Source organism: Bombus bifarius, unplaced genomic scaffold (assembly GCF_011952205.1).
Source record: "Bombus bifarius isolate JDL3187 unplaced genomic scaffold, Bbif_JDL3187 scf7180000008497_frag, whole genome shotgun sequence".
NCBI lineage: Eukaryota > Metazoa > Arthropoda > Insecta > Hymenoptera > Apidae > Bombus > Bombus bifarius.
This window is the reverse complement of record NW_022884687.1, coordinates 1-15,045: the sequence shown is the minus strand read 5'-3', so window position 1 is coordinate 15,045 and position 15,045 is coordinate 1.

Genomic DNA, 15,045 nt, shown 5'->3' with positions numbered 1-15,045 from the left:
TACTGCGGAGACGCATCGACATCTGGCAATCATCTTACTCGAAGAATAGGGTCTGCGTGTGGCGAGCCACGGGACAGAAACCGTTGGAATGTTTACTGTCGCGTGTCGCCACGAATATTTCTTTTAAGGAGAGCTATAGAATTACTCCATACCTTTGTTAGACAAAGCGTTCATCCCGTGACCGCGGCTACGTTCGGCGACTGACTGCCGCCTCGAGCCCAAGCTCATTATCACAACTCTCGAACAATTACAATCGGATTGAATAACTACAATTGTTCAATTACAGACTCCGGTGTTCTTTCATCTCCGACATATATATATGTATAAGATTTATAAAATGAATGCTAGGTAAAATGTCTGTGATAAATAATTCCAATTAAAATGGAAAAATTTTTAATTGCATTGCTTCGACTATACATATACATATACTTAATGTGACTTACTTTGTATGAGAAAAATTCTGTTTGTCAATTCGATTTCGAGAGCTGATAATGCTAACATACGATGAAACGATAACAGAAGAATCCGAATATTCAGAACTTTTCACGATATATGTCAAATAATATTATGAAATAAATTAAATAATTACCCCGCATTGCTTCCAGCGTACGTGTTCACGATTCTCGGCAAAACCGAATATGGCAGCAGGAAATCAACCAATCACAATGTTTATTCGACCAATCGCGGGGAGACGTAGTCGCTAGGAGAGACGTCAACGGGAGTCGTAAATTCCCGTTACGATTATAACAATCGACACCACGACTTGATCGATCCCCTGATTTCCGGTGAGATAATAGGGGTGATTGAGTTTGTATAACACTGTGATTCACAGAATTATAAATTATATATTTCCAACACTTAGATTACACTGATGAGCATAGATAGAGAGATAATCACTTATCGCACGAAGATAAGATAGATATGTACGTTAGAGCAGGGCTCTTGTAATTGGATTCAATGTATTAGTGGACGTAGCACTATAAGATATTTAGGAGAGGAAATGTAGGCTCGACAATACCGAGACCGACTCTCGCGTTGTGCTTAGACTGCCCCGCTGGGCATTAGCGTATACTTAGTAGTTGACTTTTCCAACGATGTAGAAGAAGTGAAGTTAAGTGACGATGCTGTGTCAGAGGAAAGCTAAGGATGGGTGTGTCTAGCGCACGGGACCATCGGATTTGTTGGTGACGATTTTAGTTAGGAGAGTGAGGGAATTGGCTTCGTTGTTAATTGGTTAAACGAAGGGTCTTAACCGCTCTCGAGAGAAAGTGGTTAGTGGGAGGAAAGTTGCAGCATACGTGAGAAAAACTAACTTTCCCTTGTCACGCCGTGGTAGACAAGAGTCTTTAGAAATTCTTCGGAAACAGACGTTTGTTTGGTTTGAAGGACCTCTACTAGGAAATTCCTGAGATTTACGGAAGAGCGGACATCTGGTGTCCGTCTGGCCCGCGGTGTGTGACCTGGGCCAGGCAGAGGGTCGCCCGGCGTAACACATAACTTCGGAAGGAAGTAAAGCGCGGGAAGAAATCGCGGCATCCAGCTTCCTGCGAATCTATTCTTGATCTCGATGTAAGCAGTAATCTTTCGATAATCGTTTTGCAAAATGGCGTGCCTTAAACGAAGTGTATAGTAAAATTCGTATTTGAGAGACGCATAAATAAACAATATCAGGCTATTTCCCGCGAGAAATTCACGTACGGTTGCAACATAACATGTCACGTATGTATTTTCGTCGAAAACTGATTTCGAGGGACGTGTATATGTACGTATCAAGTTACTTGGCGAAAGTTCAACGACAGACTGTGACTTTAAAACAGTAAGTATGTAAGCCTATGTTTGTTGTCCGAGAATTGGAAGAATCTGTCATGTTTTGTTTACGTCGGCTGTAATGGAGTGGTGTTTTTGTCTTGTGGTAACTGAATATCTCAAACAACAAACTCGAGATTTCAATCGATCTTCGAAAAGAAGTCATACCCATTGACCTTGGGTGAGTTGTGATTTCATTAACTTTTTAATTCATAATTGATAACATAAGGTTATTGTAAGACCGATGAAAATATGGATAGCAACCAATTGCAATTGAATATCTGGCCTGTCTTGCACTATTGAAATTTTGCAAGTCACTAAAGTTACCAGCATTAATATGTTCCCTTGCACAAGTTTGACGATAAAACAAATGAAATTTTACTAATTGCAAATTATTTGATTATTCTATTTAACGAAAAATTATAAAATCATAAAATAGAATTCTATATAACCTGTAAATCGTAACTTGTCAATCTACTAGTACATATATTATAAATTGGTAAACTTTTGTGTGTGGGGGAGGGGGTGCTAGATGTAACACTGATGCGACATTTTGAAAAAATATTTAATTATAATCATGAAAGGCGTTATTGAAATATTGAATTTTTATTAATGTTCCTTGCAACTTCGAGTTTGCGTACTATATTTAAAATGTACATAAGATATAAAGTATATTGACAAGTAACAGTCACAAAATTGTTTCAAATGAGGATAATCATCCTAATATCAACTTATCAATTGTGATCTGATAAACAAGAATTCAAAATACAGTTAAACTGTGTTCTACATACAATAATCTTTTTCAGATGAGATTTAAATATATGAACATATTGTGACATATTGTCCATAATAACATGAATAATATAAAGTTTCGTATTACATATACTCTATTTTTTAATATATTCTGCATATCTCATTTTATGACAACAGACAAGCAAACTATATTCCCATTATAAGCTTCGCTCTAATTTCGCATCGTTTCACCTGAATATATCGTGAAATTTCATCCCGTCAAAATTTTGCGTCAATCTTTTTTATCTTAAAGGATTAAAGACAGTTGCAAAACGCCACGGTGTTTCGGGGTTTGTTTAAATTTCCGCCAAATGAAAAAGAAGTTTCGCGAAAAATGGTAGTTACTAACGGCACGTCTGGTTACAATTTTCGTTTACAATACTTTTGGCGAGTAAATATGACGTACTGGGTCGATACTAAGTAGTCGGTTGTCCCTGAAATTTGAACTGTTGAGAACGAGGTAATAACAGGGTGACTGGTTTGTTGCTGTGTAACGTATACACGTTTCTGAATAGTTTTCTACTTTAAATGAAATTAACTGCTACCCGACGGAGTTTCGACGTAGCGATAAACACGTCACTGAAAAAAGCGACGAATGGGAATGGAAAATACGTAAAGATTTTTTTGACAAAATAAAGAATCATTTTGTCAGATTTCAAGAAGAGTTTGGGTAAATTCAATTTATGCTCTTTGCTACTTGACTTATGTTTATAACACTAAAAGTTATCTTTACAAGCAGCGAAGTGATTTAGTTTCATCCGTTGTTCGGTTGCTTCCAATTTTTTCATTTTCACATTGCGTATTACAATATTGATGTTAAAATATTATTATAGAAAAACATGTTAGCAACTTAATTTTCTATTTGTTCTTTTCTCTGTTTTCCTTATTCTGTTTTTGGATTTGTGGTGGATGATTTAAATAATGACGTGACGAGTTGATACTTGATATTGTCAAATATATTTAAAATTATTCCAAATACAGAATTAATCGCACGGGAGACAAAGATTTTGTAACGAATCCTAGCGGCTGCCATTTGTCGTTCACGCGCTGTTGCCGATACCGGATGCGCTAATGTCACGTAAAATAACAAAATAAAAAAAGAAATTTGAGGTGAAAAATAAAAAAAAGAAACTTTATTTTTTTTCTAACAACAATTCACTTTACAATCCACTTCCAAACTCTAGGCGTGACTTTCCAAGACTGAAGCTCTTATGATTTGACTTTCGATCGAATCCGATTACTTTCTTTTGTCATCCCTCAACATCCCCACCATGCATTTGCATTTGCTAGGTGTCCGCGACCGTTGCCACGTGCTCTTTCTTCTAGAATCTTCGGCGGAAGGACCGTTGGGATGTTGATGGTTCATTAGACACTTCAGCGATATTGCCGCCGATTGTCGCCGAGTGCCGCCACATCTTTATTTCCATCGTCAGTCCATCGGATTTGAAGTATGCCGGTCGTGACACTAACATTGTGGCGTCAGAGACGACGCGTTTTGACTCGCGAAAGGCGTTTTCGGTTTGCTTCGACCACTCGATTCGCCGCGAACAGCTCGTACGTATCTTTGTTCGCGGATCCGCGTAGTTTGTTGCACGGGTATACGTTTATATTGACACCGGTGTTCACGAGGAAAGAGATCCTTGGTGCCCTGTCCGTCACGAAAATGCGACGGGATACTAAAGCCATCGCCACATGCCGCGTTTACGGACGGCTGGTCTCGTTTCACTGGGTCCAGTTGCAAGGGGCCCGGCACTTCCTTGCGCGGTCTCGAAAGGTCTCGTGGTAATAGCAGAGACCAGACTTCTGCGGTCTGTCCTTCGAACTTGATATCAATCTTGCCTTCCGTATGTAGAATAACGATGTGAGGTGGATAGTGGGTGAAGGTGCCCACAAGAAATACTCTTGATGTTCAACAAAAAAGTTAATTAAATTATTAACAATCAACAGTCAACAATTTATGATCAACAATTAACGACTAACGATTAACTGTCAACAACAATTAACGATTAACGATGAACGATCAAAAACAATTAACGATTAACGATGAACAACAATTAACGATCAACGATTAACGATTAACTATCAAGAGTCAATAATCACGTATCTCTAATTGCGTTTGCTTCGCTATGACGCTTAGCCTTTCGCACTCCGCAGCTCGGGGCAGAATGAATCTTTGATTCGAAACCAAATGGATTCTTTTCTTTGTTGCCCCTCGATATCTCCACTACGCACGCGTTTATTAGATGTCCGCAACGGTTGCCGCGTATGCATTCTTCCGAATATTCGGCGAAAGAACTGTAGGGATATCGATGGTACATTAGGCGTATCGGCTTTACGCTTTGAAGGTATAGCGCTTTGTGTCGCGAAGCCGTTGGAAAGTTCCATGGTCGAGTGCCACCACAGATGCATGACGATTAGATACAAACGCTTCAAGTATTACAATTAATAGCTGATACAATTGCAACAAAACAGATGTCCTTTATGCAAGACTACTGAAATTACACAGCTACAATAAAATAAGGAATACGTCTGTACTATGGGAAACATAAATAAATATACACATAGTAGCTTATACAACATGTATGTGGAGGGCGATTAAACGCGTTGTTGATTAATGACCAGACGAGTTGATACTTAGTGTAGTCAAATGTATGTAATATCGTGATGTAATATGTTCACAAAGAGTGGACAATAGAGATGTTAATCAGACAGAAAAGACGATTGTGGCTTAACTTGAACTATTCATACCAAACGTACAGAACACAGCGCAATCCACACTCTCTCGGCAACGCCACTCGCAACCTCCGTCTCCGCTCAACTCGCACTCTGCCTCTCGACTCGCACACTGTTTCTCGACTCGCACTCTGCTTTTCGACTCGCACACTGTTTCTCGACTCGCACTCTGCTTTTCGACTGACTGTTGTCGCATTCTATTGCCCTTTTCCTAGGCCCACCGCACACGTGTTCTGCAGACGCTCGTGGCCAGGGTCACGTAGGTCTTTTCCACGAAACTATGCACTTGAAAAGACCGATGACACATTGATGGGCCCGACGGCGCCCCGGCTCTCGCGACACTGTTCATAGTTCGTCCGACATTTCCCAGGCCTTTCGTCCACGATACTACATTCGGCCATCCTGCAATAACATCTGCCCTCAGATGTTGCCTTCTATCTCGCTGTCATCAGACGCGTCACTTTCGGCATTTAGGACCCAAGGTTTCATAAAATCGAGGTGTGCACGGGTCCTTCCTCAGGTACTGCTTCACACGCTTTCTTCTTTTCTTGTAATTTCGCAGGTTCCCTTCTAGCTTACCTATGTTTCGTTCGGTTAGGCTACAGTCAAGGCAGTTGGATACCACGTGTTCGACCCTTTCGCGTAACCCCTTGAACCAGAAGTCCTTCTTGACCATAGCTTCTGTTTTGGTAACCTCGAAATGCCCACGCTCGTGCGCTTGCCTGACTACCTGAGCCCGCATCGCCTTCGATACTACTATTAGCACATCGTCCTCACACTCCTTATACAAAATATTGTTTCTTACTACCTGCCCATCGGCCTGACTGCACGTTGCGGCGTCCAAAATCCTACGGACTTCGATGTCCTTGTTCCGTGCCCTTCTCAACCGTGCAATCAGCCCGTCTTCACTCTCCGTTACATACATAGTGCTCGGCAGGGGGTTCCTACTCGGAGCATCTACATGCTGCATACTTTTCCCCGGCCGATGACACACCTGATACTTAATCTCGCCTAGTAACAAGGCCCATCTAGCCACACGCACACACAAATCTTTCTTTCTAACTACACCTATCGGACTCGCATACTCCGAGTCTGACGATTTGATGACACCCTCGTTTGTCCACGCTTCCATCAAATCATCTTCTTCCTTTCTTTCCGACGGCGCCAGTCTTCGCGGTCTTCGCGCTACCGGCTTGTCGCTTTCCAAAACTACTTTTTCGGTTATTCCGACGTCTCGCTTCTTCTCCGGCCTATACCCCCTAACGATATCGCGAATCGCTTCACGATAATGCGGTTCCCGTACGTGTGTCAGGTCTGTTTCGTCGGTCTGTTCTACCGCGTTTATTCTAAACACATCCGACACGTCTTTGTTAGTCTGTTCGTCAAGCCGCAAGAATGTCACTTCGCCCCGTTTAACCCGTACCTCTACCTGATCCAGAAAATCAGTGCCTAACAACAGGCCGTGCTTCGGCAATATTTTGTTTGAAACAACGTGCAAAGTGATTGGCAGTTTACACCCATCAACCGTCATTACCTTAGTGAATTCACCCCAGGTCTCATTGCCAGCGGAACCAAAACCGTCGAACTTGAGCTTGCATTTACCTAGCGGCGGTGACCCTAACCTCGCATACTCGTCTGATCGAATGAACGTGAGATCACTACCCGTATCCACTAGTGCCACAAACCTACAATCATCTATCGTCACTTCCTTCACATACTTCCCCTTTTCGGATCTTGACACTACGCAAGTCTCTTCCGGTCGTGCCGTACACCTCGCTGCAATATGTCCAAATCCGCTGCACTTGAAACACCTAACACCTTCTCCCCTCTCCGGACACTTAACACTTAGATGATCCTCACTACCGCAAATGAAGCATCTTCTTTTCTTCATTGCATCTACAGATTGACTGGGCTTCCCGTTCTTCTGGGTTTTAGCCGACTTCACAATCGACTTTGCTCTGCGACTCTTCTGCTCTTCGTACATCACTAACCTCTTCCTCAACTCTTTGATTGACGTCGCGCCGTACAATACAGCCTTATTGTTCTCGTCGTCTATTATTCCATCCACTATGTATTCCACCTTTGCTTCCTCCTCCATGTCCACATGGCTGGCTATTTCGAGCATGCGGTACATGTAAGCCAAACATGCTTCATCACTCTCCTTTTTTGTTTCTTCAAGTTTCTGATGAACTTGCCTACTGTTGACTTTCCTCGAAAATTCTTTCACTAGCCCCCTCTTCAACTCATGCCAAGTCCTGGCATGACACTCGAAGCTCGCAAATATTTTCGCTGATCCCTTCAGCAGCTTCCTCGCGTAGACTGCCGTCTGCCCATCCGACCACATGCACGTATCAGCGACTTCCTCGAACGACTCGAACCATCGTTCAACATTTTCACCTTTGTCGCCACTAAACGACTCTAATGCATCTTCGACGTCTCTAAAACTCAGTGTCGAACCAACGCATGCCCTTCGACAGCATTCGTCACGGTCCTGATACACCCTTCGCGTATCTCTCTTGTATTCTCTTGCGTTTTTCTTGTCATCTTCATCCTCACTTTCGTCGTCGCTTTCTTCTTCCGACGATATGTCATTACCATCCATGGCCGCTCGTAGCCGTGCGCGTAATTCTACTTTTCTTCCCGTCGTTTTTAAACCCAAACTAGCGAGGCGCTCCTTCAACTCCTTCGTATTCATTTTCTCAACATCCTCATCTTCGTTGCAATCACGCTCAGCTCTCTGTACATTTTCTAAATCTCGTTGACCGGTTAGCTCTTCACCGCCCGTCGATCCCTTACGATACGATTGTCCAGCCCTACACGCCCGATTTAGCCTTGCCATCAGCACTGACCTCGCACCCGATATAGGGAGGTTCATTCGCGCGAGCTTATTCCTCAGCTCCTCCAGCGTCGAACCCTCTTCACCCGACAATCGTTCGTCCCCGACATTGGCCATTTTTCACACAACACAAACTTAAACAGTCAACGATATCGTCTTTTACCGCACCGCGTACCGGTAAATTCACAACTAGCTCGAACAGCTCTGTTAAACCGTTTCGTTTTCTGTCTTGTCCAATCCCGGCTGAGCCCCCAAAAATATGTAATATCGTGATGTAATATGTTCACAAAGAGTGGACAATAGAGATGTTAATCAGACAGAAAAGACGATTGTGGCTTAACTTGAACTATTCATACCAAACGTACAGAACACAGCGCAATCCACACTCTCTCGGCAACGCCACTCGCAACCTCCGTCTCCGCTCAACTCGCACTCTGCCTCTCGACTCGCACACTGTTTCTCGACTCGCACTCTGCTTTTCGACTCGCACACTGTTTTTCGACTGACTGTTGTCGCATTCTATTGCCCTTTTCCTAGGCCCACCGCACACGTGTTCTGCAGACGCTCGTGGCCAGGGTCACGTAGGTCTTTTCCACGAAACTATGCACTTGAAAAGACCGATGACACATTGATGGGCCCGACGGCGCCCCGGCTCTCGCGACACTGTTCATAGTTCGTCCGACATTTCCCAGGCCTTTCGTCCACGATACTACATGTATTTAAAATTATTTGCAGTACAGAATTAGTCGTCGTTCGCTTAGTGTTGCTCGATATGTGTATACAAGGTAATGCTTACGTTCGTTCGATATTAATTCGCTATAAGAATGTTCGACACTAACTGTCTTAACGATCGTGTTCTTTTATTTATACTCGGGGGAGTATCGAAAACTTTAAATTCAACCTCGGTTGACGATTGCACGTAGCGGCAACATTGTTTTGCCCGGAGTTTGTTTATCGTTACGCTTTGCTTGTCACGTAAAAGTAATGGGAAAATAATAATAAAAAAATGTTGGGTTCTTGAACCAGAGTTCGAGATACCTCTATTCTATAATAGGATTACAAGTGTGCGATTAAACTGTTACCGAAAGACTGAAGCCTCGATCAAGAACCAGCCCTTCTAGATGTTCGTTTATCTTATGCCTACGTGCCGAATTCATAATCCTTTATTTTGGGAGTCGGTATCGTGTGCAAGGCGGTTCAGGTTTCCTGAGTCGGTTGGAGATATTTGTTGACGTTACATTCCCCCAGTGTTAGAGTGCGGCTGGTCCTCCAGACTCTTATTTTCGGTGTAGTGCCTCCTTTTGTATGCCCTTTTGGAATCTTACATGCCTTGCTTCGAGGATGACTGAATTGGTGTCTTCAGGTAATTCTCGTAATGGTTGTATTTCAGGTGTGGAATATGTGTTTAAAGGTGCGCTAGGTGTCTCTATTGGTCTAGAGATATTGCTTATACCTGTGTCTTTTTTTTTCTTTGGTTTTACAACATAATACGCGAATACATAATTTGGAAGGTAGGCATTTGCTTATAATATCGAATAATCCTATTTTGTTAAATATACATATGTTCCTAGTAATGCTAGATCAATATAACTAATAATTTATAAGACACTTAGTTCCTATTTCTTAAGACTTCTAATTCTATGTTCATAATTAAGAGAGTTTACTTCGTTGGAAATTTGATTGAGGTGCATTCTATACGATTATACATTATTAATGATTTTTGGAGCGTTTTCAATTTTTGTTAGGATTTCTTCTAGACTGTCAGTTAAGCGTAAAGCTATAGTTTTGAAATTTGTTTTGTAAGTTATATTGGTTTTTAAGTTATTGTTTTCATCAAAAAATTTATCTATATTTTTATTCATTAATTCTAAATTATCGTTATCCAGAGTTACAAATAGACTTCTAGAAATGAATCCAACAAAATTCAATGACCCTCTTCGGTAACAAGTGTGTGTCATAAATTTAATATGCATGATTACATTGTCTAAATTTCTTTTGCGAGCGCGTGTAATCATTTCATTGGAATACGGGCATTCACTTTTAAAATGTTCTGTTAACATTAGTCTAAATCTTTTAATTTCGCTGAGTTTTGCATATATATCCTTAATGTCTAAACCTATAATTACGTTTACAGATTCGCTATATAAGTATGCATGAGCTAATTTTTCTTGATATATAGAACTACCATTAAGGGGTATAACGTTTAGCTTAGCTAACTATGAAGAAGGTGAAGATCGTCCTGGAAAGTAAGGTTTAATACGGTTACCATGTATTTTCCTAATCGAGTGATTTACTATTATTTCATAATAAGGGGTTTTTCACTTTTTCAATGGTGTATGGCCCTGGCCATTCAGTATCTATCTTGTGTTCTTTATGATCGTTATGAATTAATACTAAATGTCCTTCTTTAAAAATAGATTGAGGTTTGGCAATTTTAGAGAAGTTTCTAATAAATTTTCTATAGTATCCAGCTAGCCCAAGGAATGATTTTACATCTGTAGGATTTTTTGGTAGTTTGAAATTCTTTACTGTTTCTATCTTTTTAGGGTTAGGTTTTACTCCATCTGCTGTCACTACATGTCCTAGATATTCTAATTCGGGCTTTAAGAATTCACATTTATCTGGTTGTATTCTTAGACCTACTTTCCCGAGTCTTTGGAATATAATGACTAAGTTTTTAGTATGTTCTTCTATCGATTGCCCGAATATAATGATATCATCGAGATAAACGAAACAATGATTGTTAATCAAACCTCTTAACGTGGTATCCATCATTCTTTGAAAGGTAGCAGGTGCGTTCTTGAGCTCGAATGGCATTCTATTATAGTGGAAGTGTTCTTGTGGTGTGCTAAATGCAGTGTATTTCTTTGAATTCTCGTCCATGGGTATTTGATGGAACCCTGAGGATAAGTCTAAAGAGGAGAAATATTTCGCATTTCCTAGCTGTGATAGTATATCGTCAATGTCAGGTAGTGGATACGCGTCTTGGTCTGTTAGTTCGTTTAACTTCCTAAAGTCAATCACTACTCGCCACTTTTGTTTCCCTGATGCGTCGATTTTCTTTGGAACGATCCAGACAGGAGAGTTATAGGGGGAGTCGGAGGGTTCTATAATCTCTTTGTTTAACATTTCAGTCATCTGTTTATTTATTTCGGTTTTATGATGTTCGAGAGGACGGTAGGATTTTACGTTGATGATCTTGTTAGGCAGATGATACATTTACACTGTACACGTGAATGTGTGTGTAAGCTTCAGAGGGCGTCCAGGTCTCAGTAGAGACAAAAGACGATTGGAGGCTGTTAGGAGAATCTAGAGGAGGTGGTTGACAACAAGCGTGCGTGCAAGAAGGTTATCGAAGTCTTCAGAGTGTAATATATATATGTATAGCTGTTGTGTGCGAAATAAAGTAAACTATTTGTATTTTCGAATCCTCTCTATACCTTAACATGGTAGCAGAGCGTGGTTACTAGTTTTGCAAGCTATTTAGTGCGTGGTTTTTAGTCTTGCGAGTTTAGTAAGGGAAGAAACGTTCAAAGAATATAAAATAAAAGAAAAAATACTTCAAGCACGTAGGAACGCTTGAGTAAAGAATAGGAAATCAATTAAAATGGAGAGATCGGAAATTATGCTATCGATATTTGATGGTGAGGGTTACGGTATGTGGAAGAAAAGAATAACAATGTTTCTGAGATATAAAGAATGTGATATTGTTATAACTAGAGTGAAGACTGAAACAGACAATCCAGACTGGGATAAAATGGATCTGAAGACGATAAATATAATTTACAGTGCCTTCTCAAATAGACAATTAGAATATATTAGGGAAGAAAAAACAGCGTATGAAATAATGAAAAAGTTCGACGAAGTGTACTTGAAAGAATCGACGGCACTAGATCGTGTGCAGAAGGAGATTGGAGAAGATAAGTCTTGATAAATATAGTGATTCAGCATCGTTTTTTAGCGATCTTGAAAAATTAATAAATGAATTAAAAGGTGCAAGCGCAAAAGTGAGTGAGAGGGAAAAGCTGAATTACATGATAAATACGTGTTACGTCGCGTAACACTCTACCTAGCCCAGGCCACACACCGCGGGCAAGATGGCAACCAGATGTCTTCGGATACTCACTGCGTACCCTCAATAGTCTCAAGTATCTTCCATAAATCTTAGGAATTTCCTAGTCGAGGTCCTTCAAACTGAACAAACGTCTGTTTCCAAAGCATTTCTAAAGACCTTTGTCTACTACGGCTTGATAAGGGAAAGTCGGTTTTTCTCACGTATGATGCAACTTTCCTCCCACGAACCACTTTCTCTCGAGGGCGGTTAAGACCCTTCGATTAACCAATTAACAACGAAGACTATTTCCCTCACTCCCTTAGTCAAAATCGTCACCAACAAATCCGATGGTCCCGTGCGCTAGACACACCCATCCTTAGCTTTCCTCCGCCACAGCATCGTCTCCGAACATCACTGATTTTACATCCTTCGAACAGTCAACATCCTTCGACCGGCTTTACACCCGAAGATCAGTCAGTCTCAATCAAGCATCTCGTCAAGCGGTCAGCAATTCGAATACAGTGAGTCGACAAATCCATCAGTATACGCGATAATCCGTCTAGAGACTCAGGTCGCACTCATTCGTAGTCATCTCATAACAAATATTCATTTTGTGTTACACCGAAGTTGTTGGTTTGTGAAAATATATAATAACCTGTTAGCAACAGCGTTATCCTTCATTTAACTACCCTTATTATCCTAAACGAAATAAGGGATCGAGCGATTCGCGGCGTTGATTAGCAAATCGTAACGGGAATTTACGACTCCCGTTGGCGCGCTTCTTCGAGATCGCGTCTCCCCGCGAACGTGCGAAAACAATACGTTACCCGAAGAGTATAGCTACATAGCGGATATAATAGATGCAGTGAAAGAAGAGAAACAAACGGTAGCGTGCGTGAAGAATAAAATAGAAATAGCGGAAAGGAAAGATAAGTCTAATCGAGGAGAAATGAAAACTAATGCCTTTGCTGCAAAAAAGGAAGGATGCTTCAAATGTGGAAGAGTGGGATATTTTGCATGAGAGTGTCAAAATGGCGTCCAAGCGGGAAGCAGTAACAGTTATCGGCGTGGGTCAACACGTGGTCGCAGCAGAGGAAGAGGAAACAAAGGCAATACGAACAGGGAGCGTGGAAACTTCCATCGTCAATCAGCAGCCGGCACGAGCGAATATGGCAACTCAGGAGCAGGCACATGGATGGCAACAGCGCACGCAGCACACAGCAGCGAGATGAACGAGATAAGTGGTAACGAAATAACATGCCTATTAGATAGCGGTTGTACCGATCACATTATTAACGATGTAAATTATTTTGATAAATCTATCGACCTTAAAGAACCGGTAAATATATATTTGGGCGATAATAGATCGATAAAGGCAACAAAAGAATGAAATGTTATAAGCTATTTTGAAGCATTTGAAAAACGAAATAAAATAAATATGAATAAAGTTTTTTATGTGAAAAAAATGTCCGCAAACTTGATTAGTATCGGCAAGTTAACGGATAATAATAATATGGTTATTTCAAAAGGAAATATTGCAAAAATAATAGATGAGAACAATAAACTTACAGCTTTAGCGGTCAAAGAGAATGGTACATATAAAATGAAAAGTATATTGAAAGGAAGAAGCACTTAGTAAACAGTGGCGAACGTAGTGATGAGTAAAAAGGAAAGATGGCATAGGATGCTAGGACACGTAAATTTTAGATACTTAAATATTTTGGGCAAGTAAAGAGCAGCTAGTGACAGTCATACCGAATAAATTTGAAAAGGAATTGTTGAAATGTAAGGTGTATATAGAAAGTAAAATTCATAATTTATCTTTCAAAAATAATCGAACTAGGGCTAGGGAGATAATGGAAATTATTCATACGGACGTGTGCGGTATCTTTAAGACTACCGGATTAAATGAAGAGAAATATTTTATTTTATTTATCGATGATTATAGTAAAATAGCTAGGATCTATTGTATAAAATCAAAAGATAAGGTCTTTCATTCTCTCGTACAGTTTGTAAATGAAGTTGAGAACTTAACGGGCAAGAGGTTAAAAATATTAAGATGCGATAATGGAAGAGAATACTTAAACAATCGAATTTATAAATTTGCTAGGGATAAAGGTATCATAATAAATAATTGTCCAACCTACGTACATGAATTAAACGGGACAGCGGAAAGGTATAATAGAACAGCGATGGACATGGCGCGTTGCTTGTTAACGGAAGCGAAAGTACATAAAAAGTACTGACCGGAAATAGTATGTACAGCGGCGTACTTGAAAAATCGAAGACTAGCAAACACTGCAGAGAGAAAGACACCTTTTGAAATATTCTTCGAGAGAAAACCAAGTGTTGAAAATTTGTATCTATATGGAAGTAAAGTTTTTGTAAGAAGGCCAGAACAAAAAAGAGTTTCTAAATGGGATAAGAAGGCAGATATGGGAATTCTGTTAGGATATAGTGAAGTAGGTTAGAGAGTCCTATTAGGTGTAAAAATAACAGTAGCGACATGTAGAGGTCGTAGAAACAGACAAAAAATGTATCGGTTTTGAGGAGAATTCATTCGATGCAGTTAGCGATGATAGTAAAGATAATTTATTGGACAGCATGAATAAGGAAGAGTTAGAAAGTAGAGAATATGAAAATGATAATAGTTCTGAAAGCTTAAAGATTCCTAGGAGATCTACACGTAATAAGAAAACTCCAGTAAGGTATCCAGAAAAGGAAAACAGTAGTGAGATTCACGCAAATTATTGTAGAGTAGATATCCTTTGTACATTTGAGGAGGCGATTTGTTGTGAAAATAGTGAAGATTGGAAACAGGCTA